Below are 13,228 nucleotides of genomic sequence, written 5' to 3'. Positions count from 1 at the left end.
TTTCCAAAGAGAGAATATAAGAATATAAGAAACAGGAGTAGGTAATTCTGATGCTCACAGCATTGTATGCGATCATGGTTGACCTACTGTTGGCATTAATTCCTCTTTAATGACCAGTTCTTCAAACCCCTCAGCTCTCCGACTGGTCAAACATCCATCTACCTCCACTTTAAATACTTGCAGTGAAATAGCTGTCCTAACTTTCTAAACCTGAGAATTCCTGACATTCACTGCCTCTGTGAGAAGAAAACACTCTGCACACAGATACCATCACGTATTAGCAGGAACAAAAGGGGTTAACTGAACTGCTCAGGTAACAGAGAATGACCCTGAAATCAAGGCAGGATTTAGCTGAAGACTTTTTCCTCGAAGCACGTAAATACCCAGAATCATGCATCCCGAGTAAAATTTAAATTACAAGCCATGGAATTCATCATCTTCTCAGTGTCTGTGTACAGCATAACGAGTGATTGTCCATCACCATCAAATTTAAATTTAATTACATCTTCGTCTCTGACAGTGCTACAGATTAACCTTCACTTACTCCTCTTTTACCGTCGCCCAGGGATTAGTCTGGTGAAATTCCTTTAAACTGTCTCTATTGCAATGAGATCACTCGATTCAATGGAGAAAAAAAATCTGTCCATAATACCCCAAATACTGCCTCAAAAACACTCTCAGTGATGATCACAATAATTTATTTCCCTCACTTCACGGTCGCCGTATCTTTATTATGACATTAAAACCCATTCATTCTCTATGTACTGCCATCGATGTGGAATTTAAAAGTTCCTTACATCTGTATGTCATCATCAGTAAATCCAACACCAGAGGTGCCTGGGGAGATGAACATCACTCTTGGAGAGAGACTCAGTCAGAAAGATTGCAGTTGAAATAGGGAATGGTCATCTACTTGAATGGAAATGAAGGGTAGGAAGAAGGAAAACAGGTAGAGGAAGGGAGATAACTTTACATTTGTTCTTCCCTCATGGTATGTGTGCAGTCCTGACAAGGCCAGTTTGTTATGCTGATCTTAAACTGTGATGGGCCTTTGTTTTCACACAAATGATAATGGTTTCACTTCAATTACATAAAGTTCCTTCATGATATATCAACAGATTAGTATATTGTTCCTCTAGATTATGCGTCAATGATTTAAGCAACTTGCAGTGTCGGCCTGTCTGACAGGTTCTGTCAATGAATAAGTTCACCATACTCAAGAGCAATTATTCTGCAACTGACATGTGGTTAGAAGGGACATAATAAGCTGTATCCAGACTTAACAAAGGCACAATTGATGGTTTATTCAGAAGATGCACTGACGTTGGGGAGGAGATGGTTTTATCATGATCGTGGTATTGGACGGGATTAGTGAGTGGGGAGAATATAGAAATGTAGATCTGTGCAGGACTAGAAAGATTATAGAATTTGAGAACAGTCTGGTTCTTCTGCGCATATTGGTGAGCAATTTGTCATGAGTAATTTGCACGTTATAATTTGTGAGGAATGGAATATTTCATTGGAATTGCAAATAATGACGTCCACCTTTCTAAATTTTAAATAATATGAGCAGCAATTCAAATTAACCTGGCTTTATGAACAGATAGAATGACTTACCATGAACAGCATCTATAGCGAGGATGCGATAATAACCAGCTTGAATAATCATCGATACATCTTAGATCAGCAAAACTAATGAGATCCAAGGTTGAGAAAGCCAGTAAAGACCCTCGGATAAACTCCTGTCCATTGTTGGAACATTCCAGTCTAATGTTCTCAGATTCTGATCCATTGTTGGAACATTCCATTCGAATGTTCTCAGATTCGGATCTCTCCTTCCCCTCTCTCTAGATTTGCTGATCCCTGATAGTGCTGTCGGTGATGCTCCCGCTGATACTATAGGATAGCACATTGAACTGATTCCCTAATTAATAGAAGAGGAAAGCCCTCCAGTTACACATTTAGGATCTACAGAGTTAAACATCACACAATACCAGGTTATAGTCCAACAGGTTTAATTGGAAGTACACTTGCTTTCAGAGCGACGCTCCTTCATCAGGTGATAGTGGAGGGCTCGATCCTAACACAGAATTTATAGCAAAAATTTACAGTGTGATGTAACTGAAATTATACATTGAAAAATTGTGTGCCTGTTAAGCCTTGCATCTGTTAGAATACAGTGATACTTTCACTTCTGTCATGTGTAAATCACAAAACCTCGGCCCGTCAGAGGCTGACAGCTAAGTTCGGTTCACATAGGGAGGGCCTCAATCGGGACCTTAGGTTCTTGTCACATTACAGCTGATCACAATTGCACTACATGCACACACAGATATTCCTACACACACACACACTCACATACACACGGACACAGGTACACACAGACGCACACACACACGCTCACACACACCCTTATAGACACACACACTCCCACACTCACACATGCACCCCCTCACACATTTGAGATACTCTGCACTCAATACACACACACACATTCTCACACTCACAACCCCCACCCCAGACAGACACACACACACACACAGACAGACAAAGACGCACACGTACACATATATTTTGTGGGGGGAATTTGTACTTGCAGAGGTACATTGTACTTTGCTCAAAAACTGCATGCATTCATCTACAACTCTGAGCTCAAAAACTACATGGATTTATGTAAACGTCCGTTATCTCACTTTTTAGATTAGAATCAATCTAAACATCAGGTCATAGACAGAGAACACAGGGGGACAACACCTTCAACATATTGTCTAGCTATCACCATTATTAACAGGTAACCTGACAATGCAACTTATTAAAAAAGGGTTTTGTGATTTACACATGAAAGAAGTGTATCACTGTATTCTAACAGATGCAAGGCTTAACAGACAATCAATTTTTCAATGTAGAATTTCAGTTACATCACACTGCAAATTTTTGCAATAAATTCTGTGTTAGGATCGAGCCCTCCACTATCACCTGATGAAGGAGCGTCGCTCCGAAAGCTATTGTACTTTCAATTAAACCTGTTGGACTATAACCTGGCGTTGTGTGATTTTTAAATTTGTAAACCCCAGTCCAACACCGGCATCAGCAAATCAGGATCCATTCGGACTGACATCAATTACAATCGCTGAACAAATATCTCCAGTTCGCCCATTTCAATTTAATACTGGATTAGTGGTGCTGGAAGAGCACAGCAGTTCAGGCAGCATCCAACGAGCAGCGAAATCGACGTTTCGGGCAAAAGCCCTTCATCAGGAATAAAGGCAGTGAGCCTGAAGCATGGAGAGATAAGCTTATCTCTCCATGCTTCAGGCTCACTGCCTTTATTCCTGATGAAGGGCTTTTGCCCGAAACGTCGATTTCGCTGCTCGTTGGATGCCGCCTGAACTGCTGTGCTCTTCCAGCACCACTAATCCAGTATTTGCTTTCCAGCATCTGCAGTCATTGTTTTTACCCCATTTCAATGTAATACTTCTCTTTTTTTAAAAGCACGATTAAAATTTACACATTCTGGATGGGATATGTGGGGGTGAGAGAGGGAACAAATGCTAGGGCTGGTAGAGCAATCATGTGTAAGCATTCAATCTGCCTTGGATATGGGAGCAATGCTAGAGGCTTATCAAAACATAAGCATGATTCTCAGTTTATAAATTGAAGCATACGTTCTTTAACTAATGATCAGGCATTACAATATCAGTAAAAGATTGAGAGAACTTTTATCGTGCATGATCTGAGAAGAAAATATCCCTAAGAAGACGTGCGGTTACAACAGACACCGACATGGTTATGTTAACAGGGAATTGAACCTAAGAGATAATGGGGACTGCAGCTGTTTGATGATTCAGTGTAGGTAAAACATGGCGGTGGAAAAGGCACAGTAAGTCAGGAAACATCCGAGGAGCAAAAGAGTCGACGTTTCAGGCAGAACCCTTCTTCAGGGCTGGCAAGGAGAAAGGAGGCTTTGAGAAAATGGGTGATGGGATGAGACTGGTGGAAAGGTAAGTGATAGGTGAGCAAAGGTAGGAGGTGATAGTGATAGATTGGTGAGGAGTGTGGAACGGAGCGGTGGGAAAGAAGATGGACATTAGGTTTCCTCAGGACGGCAGATGTGAGTCCGGAGGTTGGATCTGTGAACTGGGTTAGCCAGGGGAGATTTGTAAATCAGTGAATCCAATGTTCATTCCGTGTTTTTGCTGCCTTCTGAGGCAGAAGATGAGGTGTTACTGGTAACATCCTGGAAAATATCTTCTGAACCCTCTCCAGCTTAATAATCTCCTTCCTATAACAAAACTGCACACAGTACTTCAGAAGAGGCTTTATCAATGTCCTGCACAATCTCAGCATGACATCCCAACTTCTCACCTCAAAGGTCTGAGCAATGAAGTAATCTTAAACACCCTGCGTCACAATCTTCAAAGAATTATACCTGCACCCCGGGTCACTCTTTCCTACGTAACTATCAAAAGCCAGCATTAATTGTGTAAGCCCTCCCCTTGTTTGTTTTACCAAAATGCAATATTTCACATGTTTCCATGTTAAGCCCCATCTGCCACACCTCAGCCCAGTGAGTGACATTACTGCCCCCTCACACTCCCCCTTCGGATTAAAACGACAATCCCCTCTCCAGAAGGCCTACAGACACCAGCCTTGAGTTTCCCAAAGACCCAGAGCTTGGTTTGCCTTGTGCAGGCAGAAGGAGGAGTCGATAAGGAGAAGCTGGCAAGGCAACAGTTGCCTTATATGAATTAATGATTTTAAGAAGAGGGAAGCCACATGTTAGAGATTTGAAATAGTGACCGGTGTTTTGGGCCCAGAATTGTGCTCCTTCCTCTTCTCTGGTGTTCAGTATTGATATCGACTCAAGATCCTTCATAGTTCAGAGTGTGTTGCAGGGTTTCGTTCCCTAATATAGCAGACTACTGGTAATAACTATTTAAACCGAAAATCATAGCCAAGCAATTAAAGTTGTTCATTGTTTATCTCAATGGCACAGCGAATGCACTCAACATCCTATAATTGAGGCTAATAACTTGTACTTGGTTTGAATGAGAAATCTCCCCTGTATAATTTGGTAGTGTTAACCAGAATTTAATAAATCCATACACTTCAAATATGACCCGAAATCTGGGCATGATTTAGGCCTTGTTTAATGGATGGTGCCCACGTTTCTGCGCTGGAGCTCTGGATTCGATTCTAGTCCATGACTGTCTGATAGAGCCCTATCTCTGGAGAAGGTGGTGTGTATTCATGTCCTGTGATGGTGTATCACAGCGTGTTATTCCAGGCTGATGAACAAACACACAGGAGCATCATGTTGCAGCTTTAGGGGCTAATGCTGAATGATGGTAGTGTCCCTGTCACTGTTCTGACAATTCTAGTTTTAAATCCCACAGAGCTATTTCATTATATGTTTGAACAAGTTGATTAAACTTTTTTGTAATCGTGCCTTTTTGGAGAAGGGAGAGGTAAGACTATTGAATTTGAGAATTTCGACCCAGGATGACTGAAACCACAACCAATCGTCTTGATCAGAGTCACATTTTCACTTTCTAGAGTTTTATAGAATTATTAAGGGCATGGATAGGGTGAGCGGTCAAGGTCTTTCAAACCAGGGTAGGAGAGTCTAAAACTAGAAGGCATAGGTTTAAGGTGGGAAGAGAAAGACTTGAAAGACAATGAAGGGTAACTTTTTTTTCCTGCAGAGGATGGTGCTTCTATGGAATAAGCTGCCAGAAGAACTGTTGGAGGCTGGAGCAATTGCAGCATTTAAAAGACAACTGGGTGGCTATATGAATAGTGGGAAATGGGCCAAACGTTGGCAAACGAGACTGTATTAATTTAGAATATTTGGATGGGATGAACGAGTTGTAGGTTCTCTTTCCCTGTTGTATATCTCTACGAATCATTGATTTAATTAATGAAGATCTCTTTGCAATCTTCAATTGTTCTCCATTATGCAAACACTGTCCACTATATACCATCTGCAAAGTTGCCAATGTCCCATCTACAATTCTCATCTAAATCATTCTTATAAATAACAAACAAAAGTGAACCAACAATTTTGCCTGTGGATCATCGCTGTTCACTGGCTTCCAGTTCGAAAAGCAACCATCCACGACCACCCTGTCTCCTGCCATTAAACAGATATAAACAGAAACAAACACACTCTCTTTCTCTCTCTCTCTCTCATCCTTATCGAGACACAGACACAACCATGTCTTTCAGGCCAAAGGTCGGTAAAGTTTTATTAAAACAAACGATCAAGAGTCACAGTGAGAAGGCAGGAGAATTGTATGGAGAAACACATCCGATAGGATCAAATAACAAAGTAGATTTGATGGGCCAAATGGCCTAATTCCAATTTCCTATGCTCTGTGGACTGACGTTGTCAGGATTATTTTCCCAAGGGTGCAGTAGAAGCTAAGTGAGATAAATACTTGACTGAAAAGTCAATGGGACTGCGGGATAGTTTTGAGGGGCTAAATGGTCTATGTGTGTTCCTATTTGTTGTGCCATTGTTTCCGAAAAGAGGAGATGACATGCAGTGAGGTTAACACGCTATGAAATGAAAGAAATCTCCCATTTCCATTTGAGGTAACGTTGTTCCTTCCTCCTTTGGATGTGCGATTGTGGCGTTCCCTTCCCCCGAGAACAGTGAAGTCTGGGTCATTGAGGATATTCAAGGCCGACCTTGACTGAACTTTGATTGACAGGGGAGTCAGTGTTTCTTGGAACAGACAGGAGAGGGGGTGTTCAGCTACAATCAGACCAGCCATGATGTTTCTAAATCAAGCAGCAGGCTGGAGGGGCCGAATGGCAACTACAGCTCCTATCTCACACGTTGTTCTGTCAATTCACCCCTCGGGGTTGATACAGAGGGAGAGAAAGATCCCATTCCGCCAGTCAGCATCGTGACAATACAGCAGGGGGAGGCCATACTGCACCTCCATGGGGTTTGACAGGAATAGAATGAAGTATTCAAATCATTTCAGTAAATTTCACAGCGCAGAGGACGCCATATAACGATTCTGTTATGCAGAAGCAGGGACGTCCTGGGTAGCTGTCAGGAAATACAGAGTGGTAATCATTACTCATTTTGTGTTTGGAAAGCTGGAACTAGTGGAATGCTTCAGTGACGTGTGTGAGGTCATCAGCAAATTACAATCCATTCCAATGAATTGGATGAAGGGGATGGAGCTCAGTTTGCTCATGCACAAGGATAATCATTCAATACGATGTCAAATGGAGACAGAGCGCCTGCAATGGGATACAGACAGGTGGAGGGCAGATCATCTGCAATGGGAGAGAGACGGGGGAAGGGCAGAGCATCTGCAATGGGATACAGACGGGGGAGGCAGAGCGTATGCAATGGGATACGGACATGGGAGGGCAGGGCGTCTGCGGTAGCATACAGACGGGGCAGACAGAGCATCTGCAATAGGATACAGACAGTGGAGGCAAGACCGTCTGCAATGGGATACAGATAGTGTGATGGTAGGACGTCTGCAGTGGAATACAGATGGGGATGGCAAAGCGTCTGCAATGGGATACAGATGGGGGAGACAGAGAATCTGCAATAGGATACAGACAGGGTGAGGCAGAGCGTCTGCAATGGGATATGGATATTAGAGCGCAGAACCTCTGCAATGGGACACAGACACGAGGAGGGCAGAGCGTCTGCAATGGGATACAGACAGGGGAGGGCAGAGAGTCTGCAATGAGATACAGACAGAGCGAGGGCAGAGAGTCTACAATGAGATACAGATAGAGCGAGGGCAGAGAGTCTGCAAGGGGATACAGAATGGGGCGGTCAGAGCATCAAGCAATGGTATACAGACAGATGGAGGGCAGAGTGTCTGCAATGGGACACAGACTGTGAGAGGTCAGAGCATCAAGCAATGGCATCCAGACAGAGCACAGTTGTGAGCAAACCTTCAACAGAAAAAAATAACAGCACAACATATATGTGATGAGAATTTTCTGATTTGGGGAAAAGACAAAACAGCAGAAAATTTTTTAAATGTAAGGAGAATGCAGAACTCAGTGGTACAGAGAGATTTGTGTGTCTTATTACATGAATGACATCAAATTACTCTGATGATGCAGCAAGATATTTGGAAGGTAAATGGAATGATTCTGGTTCGTGCAAAAGGGGTTGGATATGATCTTAGCGATGTATTTTTCTGCATCAGTACAGAGCATTGCTGAGATCACATCTGATGTATTATGTGTCGTTATAATTGCCTAAACTGAAAAAAAAACAAAATTGCTTTCGAAACGTTTCAAAGATTTTTTTCTCTTTACTCATTCTTGGGAAGAAGGCATTACGTGATGAAGAATTAACAGTTCAGTCTGAGAATGAGGGTCGTTTTATTGACCATATAAGTTCTTGAGAAGAGTGTAGTTGGTGAATACCGGATGGATATTTCTTCTTGTGTGGGAGAATTAAACTGGGGAAATACTATAAGAATAAGTCAGTTTCAAGGGAAAGGTCATTGGAACGAAAAATTGAACTCTGATTTCTCTTCATACATGCTGCAAGACAGGCTGAGCTTTTTCAGCAATTTCTGTATTTGTTTAAGAATAAAACATATTCATCTTAACACAGATATTGGGAAGACATAAAATGCTTGTTTTTACATTTTGCAGGCACATATTAACACATCTTCAAAACAAGCAGGGCAATTTATTGTTAATGAATTGATTCTGTGTACGCCACCAGCAATAATTCACTGACCTGGAGTCGAGAATGTGATGGAGTCATATAGATCGGAGAATGTTCAAGGAGAGCTCACATGGTCCAGTTTGGGGACTGACAATGTAACTGATTTAACTTAACGATGGAAAAATGTAGGCTATCTGTGAAGGGGCAATCTATTGCTCATTTTCTGTTTCCCTGTCACTCATCACAGTAATGTGCGGGAGTGAAAAAAAGCACAGTCTTACTTCCCACTCATGGAGGATTCCTGATGAGGATTATTTGATATCTGCCCACTGCCTGAAGCAAAGCTATTCAGCTACATCCAACTGTTTCAGGAAGAAATCCCATTGCCAGAAGGTTGTGCGAGCAGAATAACTTCAGAAGTTATTGTTCAAACACGACAGTGAGGGAAATAGACAGGAGATTCTGTTGCTGCAAATGTGAATCGGGGATGGTGTGTAGCCTCTCACATGCCAGTGTCCAGAATGTCTCAGAGCGGCTGCAGAACGTTCTCACCGGCGCGGGGGAAGCAGCCAGAAGTCATCGTGCACATTGGTACAACTGACACAGGTAGAAATAGTGATGAGGACCTGCAGAGTGATTATAGAGAGTGAGGGAAAAGGATAAAAGACAGGACCAGGTCAGTGGTAATATTCGGTTTACTTCCAGTGCTAGTGAGGGTAAGAACAAAAGGATATGGCAGATAAATGTGTGGCTAAAGAATTGTTGGATCACTAGGGTCAGTTGTGTGGCAGCGGTACCTGTTCAGGAAGGACAGGTTTTACCTGAACTGGAAGGGGACCAATATCCTGGCAGGCAGGTTTGCAACGGCTGCAAAGGCGGATTTCAACTCGATTGGCTGGCGTTGGGGAAGGATGGGATCCTCAACAGCAGGGATGCAAGTGTGAGGCTGGAAGGAGATGAGGTAATCTGAAACATTAAAGTGAAGCGACAGGTCAGGCTGGAACACGACAGGGAGCAAGGAATGCTTGTTGGATTAAATCGCAACTGTTTCAATGCAAGATGACTGATAGGTAAGGCCGATAAACTCAGGCCAAGGATAGGTACGTGAGACTAGGATATTGTGGGCATGACGTGTACATGGCTAATGGAGGACTGCATTGCCAGCTTAATGTACCAGGGACAGAGATGGCGGAAGGAGGGGCTGAGGAGTTTCATTTTTGATTCAGGCGAGTATAACAGAAGTGATCAGAGATAAAATAACAGATGAATCATCCTGTGAAGATTTGTCGGAGGAGCTAAGAAATAAGAAGGGAATGGTGATAGGATTTGGATTGTACTATAGGCCCCCAAATAGTAAACGAGGAATTGGGGAACAAAAATATGTAGTCAGATTGAGGAGACTTGCAGGGCAAATAGGATTGCATTAGTAGGAAATTTTAATTTTCCTAACATAGACTGGGAATGACATAGAATTAAGGACTGAGATAGGGTGTACCTATTGTGTTCAGAACAGTTTCCTCAAGCAGTAAGTAGAGGGTGCAACTCAGGAAGGGACGAAACTTACCTACTCTAAGATCTAGGGCAGGACAAGTGACTGAGGTGAGAGTGGGGGAGCACTTTAGGACCCGTGACCATAGTTCTATTAATTTTTAGATAGTTACGGAGAAGAACAAAACTTCTCCACATGTTCAAGTTCAAACTTGGGGCAAGGTGAATTTTGATGGAATTAGACAGGAGCTTGTAGGGGTGAGTTGGAGGAGTTTGTTTGCAGTCGAAGGGACCTCCTGCAAGTGGGAGGACTTTAAAAGTGAAATGTACAGTGTCTATATGTTACTGTGAGGGTAAAAGGCAAGTTTAGCAAGAATAGGGAACGCTGGACGTCAGGAGATATTGAGGCTTTGACCAGCAAAAAGGCGGTGTAGCTCAGGTCCAGGCAGGTGGATTGAGGGAATCCCTGGAGGTATACAGGGGATACAGGAGTTTACTGAATCAGGAAATCAGGCGGGCGAAAAGGGGGCACAAGGTAGCCTTGGCTGAGAAGGTTAGGGTGAATCCAAAGAGTTTCTTTAAGTATATTAAAGTAAAAAGAATAACTAAATGAGAATATGACCCCTCAAGGTCCAAAGCGGATGTCTAGAACCGTAGGAGATGTGTGAGATTCTCAATGAATATTTCTCCTCTGTCTGTACCGTGGAAAAATACATGAAGTCTTGGGAGGTAAACGAAGGTCGTTCTGATATATTGGGGTGAGTCAATATCACAGGAGAAACGTGTTGGATGCATTAGAATGTATGTAGATGGATAAATCTCCTGTTCCTAAACAGATGGATCCAAGAATGCTGCAAGAGGCGACAGAAGAAACTACGGAGACCCTGGTTGATATTTTTGCATCATCGTTAGCTACACGTTAGGTTTCAGAATATTGGAGAGTATTAAATGTTGTGCCATTATTCAAAAAGAGAAGCAAAGAAAAATCTGGGATCTAAAGAACAGGAAACCTAACATCTGTGGTAGGTAGGTTACTTGAGAAGACTCTGAGGGATGAGATATACATGCATTTGGAAACATAGGGTTTGTTTAGAAATAGTTTTTTTTCAAATTCCCGACAGTATGGAAACAGGTCATTTGGCCCAGTGACCCTCCAAACAGTAACCCACCCAGTCCCATTCCCCTACCCTATATTTACCCCTGAACAATGCACATAACATTATGGGTAATTTAGCATGGCCAATTCACATGATCCATACATCTTTGGAACGTGGGAGGAAAATGGAGCACCCAGAGGAAACACACACGAACACAGTGAGAATGTGTAAACTCCACACAGAGAGTCACCCGAAGCTGGAGCCAAACCTGGATCCATGGCACTATGAGGCAGCAGTACTAGCCACTGAACCACCATGCCACCCTTGCTTTTTTCAAAACAGTTCAATGACACAGGGACAAAATCTATTCTGCCCTTCACGCATGTTGCACGTTCCAATATCACATATTTATTCTCCACTGAAAATGACATCTTATTATTATTATTTAGTTTGTTATTATTAATTTTAATAATTATTATTAGTAGTTGTTTTAAGACTGGAAAGATTGCATGGCTTTATGAGTGGGAAGTCATGCCTCTCAAATTTGTTTGAGTTTATTGATGAAGTGACCAGGAATGTTGATGAGGTCAGGGCGGTAGACGTAGTCTGTATGGTATTCAGTAAGACCTTTGACAAGGTTACCATTGATAGGCTGCTCTGGAAGGTTAGAATCGCATGGAATCGAGAAGGAGCTGGCAAATTGGACACACAATTGTCTTCATGGTATTTTGCAGAGGGTTATAGTGGAAGGATACTCTCGGACTGGAGGCCTGTGACACATGAAGTGCCTCAGGGGCCGCTACTGGGCCCATTGATGTTTGTTTCCTGTATCAATGATATTCTTGTGAATGTACAAGGCATGATTAGGAAACTTGAAGATGACACTAAAATAGGTGGTATCGTGGAAGGTGAGGAAGTATATCTGAAATTGCAGCAGGACCTTGATCAAACTGGAGAAGTGGACTGAGGAATATTTTAGCAAGGTTAGATCAAGGTTAGAGTTCCATGGTGATTGGTAGGACCTTAACGAGTATAATTGAGCAGAGGGACTATGGAGTTTAGATCCACCGTTCTCTGAAAGTGGGGTCATAGTTAGACATGGTAGTGAAGAAGGCTTTTGCCACACTAGCAAGCATCGGTCAGGACATGGAGGAGAGCAGTTGGGAAGTTATGTTGCAGTTATACAGGATGTTGCTGAGGCTGCACTTGTAGTGCTGTGTTCAGTTTTAGTCACTTTGTGATCGTAAGGATGTTTTTAAGTTGGAATGTGTGCAGACGGAATTTACAAAAAATGTTGCCAGGTCTCAACAATGTGAATTATAGGGAGAGGTTGGACAAGCGAGGACCTTTTTCTTTGGATCATAGCAGACTGAGAGGGATCTTATCGAAGTTAACATGGATAGGGTGAATAGACCCAGCCTTTTTTTCCTAGAGTTGGGGAATCAAGGAGGGGAGGGCATAAGTTAAAGAAGAGAGGGGAAAGAATAAATTGGGAACTGAATGGAAACTGTTTTACACAGAGAGTGGTACACAAAGGGAATGAGGTGCCAACGGAAGTGGTTCAAGCATTTATATTAACGATATTTAACCGGCATTTGGGCAAGTACATAGACAGGAAAGGATGGGAATGCTATGGGCCAAGTGCTAGGAAGTGAGGTTAGTGTGGTTGGAGGTTTGGGTCAGCACGGACGAGTTTGGGCCAAAGGGCCTCTCTGCCTCTCTCCATGCTGTAGGACTTGATGACTCTAGAATTAGAACAGCATTTGGGTCAAACTCTCATTTTTCCTTTGGTCATGAGTTCTAATCATATTTGGACAATGTTCTTTCAAATTAACATTGCAGATATTTCGCTTTTCAGTTTGTTATCGACAATACGTATGTGTGTGTATGCCTGTGTGTGTGTCTGTGCGTGTGTGTGCCTGTGTGTGTTGCTCAGTATTTTTCAAAGGAAAATATAAATGTGCATATTTGCAAT

This window comes from Chiloscyllium punctatum, chromosome 18 (genome assembly GCF_047496795.1).
Source record: "Chiloscyllium punctatum isolate Juve2018m chromosome 18, sChiPun1.3, whole genome shotgun sequence".
Classification (NCBI taxonomy): domain Eukaryota; kingdom Metazoa; phylum Chordata; class Chondrichthyes; order Orectolobiformes; family Hemiscylliidae; genus Chiloscyllium; species Chiloscyllium punctatum.
Note: the sequence above shows the minus strand (reverse complement) of the source record.